Source organism: Theropithecus gelada, chromosome 10 (assembly GCF_003255815.1).
Source record: "Theropithecus gelada isolate Dixy chromosome 10, Tgel_1.0, whole genome shotgun sequence".
NCBI lineage: Eukaryota > Metazoa > Chordata > Mammalia > Primates > Cercopithecidae > Theropithecus > Theropithecus gelada.
Window position 1 is genome coordinate 7,223,389 of NC_037678.1, and position 2,207 is coordinate 7,225,595.

Sequence of the window (2,207 nt, forward strand, 5' to 3'; positions counted from 1 at the left end):
AAAAAAAAAAAAAAAAAAAAAAAAAAAAAAAAATTAAATAACTAAAACAAAAAGAAAAAATAAAATAAAATAAAATAAAATGAGGGTAGAACTAATTGAACATCTCTTCAAGGATGTTAAAGCCCCAGAGTCTTCTCCCCAACTCCAGGAAGCCATACAACACACCTCTCAACTACTCCCTGGCAGGGCCTAGAGGTTTATACTCTGGAAAGGGTGAGAGAGATCCTCTGGACAGGTGTATATGGAATGCTGAGAATCCTCAGACTTTCCTCCCACCCCTGTCCTAGAACACTAGCAGCCAGTCCTTCACTGTCAGGCAAGAGATTGGAAGAGGTTTCTCCAGGGAATCTTACCAGCCCAGAGAAAAGGTCTTTACATAGAGACATTTTCCAAACCAATCCTCCCAGTCAAATGATCTTCAGGAAAGCTGTTATCACCAAGCCCCACTCACACACTCAGAAGGACCAATCCCATGAATAGGCAACCAAGGATTGTTAGACATGGGAGGAAAGCAGCACAGAAGAAACAAATGACTCAGGTAAAAGTAACCTGGAAGAAATAGAACTATTTTAGGGGAGGAAAACTTCCTCTTTCTTTTTTTAGAGATGGAATCTCACTCTGTTGCCCAGGCTGGAGTACGGTGGCATGTTCAAAGCTCACTGTAACCTGGAACTCCTGGGCTCAAGCAATCCTCTCGTCTCAGCCTTCCTAGAATCTAGCACAATAGGCATGCACCACCATGCCCAGCTAATTTTAAAAACAATTTTTTTTTGTACAGATGGAGTCTCTCCATGTTGCCCAGGCTGGTCTTGAACTCCTGGCCTCAAGCAATCTTCCTGCTTTGGCCACCCAAAGCCCTGGGATTATAGGCGTGAGCCACCACATACGCCCTAGGAAAAAATTTTTAAAACTGCCATTGACATTCTTAGAGAAAGAAAAGAAGATATTATACTCATGAAACAAGAACAGGGCACTGTAAAAAATGAATATTTTGAGAGTCTAAAAAGAGCTCTTAGAAACTAAAAACAGCAGAGATTTTAAACAATTAGTAGAAGAGTTGGAATATAAATTTGAGGAAATATACCAAAAGGACAGAGATGGAAAATAGAAGGTACGATGATTAATTTTATGCATCAATTTGGCTGGATCATGGGGTGCCCAGATGTTTTGCTAAACATTATTCCAGAATGTGTCTGTTGAGGGTCCTCCCTGAGGAGATCCACATTTGACTTGGTAGCCTGAGTAAAGCAGACGGCCCTCCCTAGTGTGGGCAGGCACCACCCAAACCTTGAGGCCCTGAATAGAACAGAAAGGTGGAGGAAGGGCAAATTTGCTGTCTGCCTGACTGCTTGAGCTGGATGTTAGTCTTTTTCTGCCCTCAGACTAAGACTGATGGGAACCCCATCAGCCCTTGGGTTCTCAGAACTATACCGCCGGCTTTCCTGAGTCTCCAGCTTTCAGATAGCAGATTGTGGGTCTTCTCACATTACACACACACACACACACACACACACACACACGGTTGGTTCTGTTTCTCTGGAGTGACTTCATAAAGAAGTGGGGGAAAAAACAATGGAGCAGTTCAAGACTTTTATTTTATTTTATTTTATTTTATTTTATTTTTGTAGAAACGGGGTTTCGCCATGTTGCCCAGGCTGGTCTCAAACTCCTGGGCTCAAGCAATCTTCCCACCTCAGCCTCCCAAAGTGCTAGGATTACAGGCATGAGCCACTGCACCCAGCCTATATCCAGTTAACAGAAGGTTCAGAAAAACAGACCAGAGAAAGTGGGGGAAGAGATTAATAAATAATTTGGGGAGTTTTTCAAAATTAAAGGGCCCAAATTTTAAAATGTGCAAGGATCCACCAAGTACTTCTTCAGGCAAGCTATAAAAAGGGAGCCCTAATATGACACATCATCATGAAACATGAGCCTCGGGGACAAAGAGAAGATCCCACAAGCTTCCAGGAAGAAAAAACGGCAGGAATAGCTCTGGACTTCTTGACAGCAACATTGACAGTCAGCAGGTGTAGGAGCAATGCTATGAAGTGCTGAAGGAAAAGTGTTTCCAACCTAGGTTTCTTTGGGTTGTTGTTGTTGTTGTCATTGTTGTTTTGAGACAGAGTCTCCCTCTTGTCGCCCAGGCTGGAGTGCAGTGGCACAATCTCCAGCCCACTGCAACCTCCACTTCATGGGTTCAAGCTATT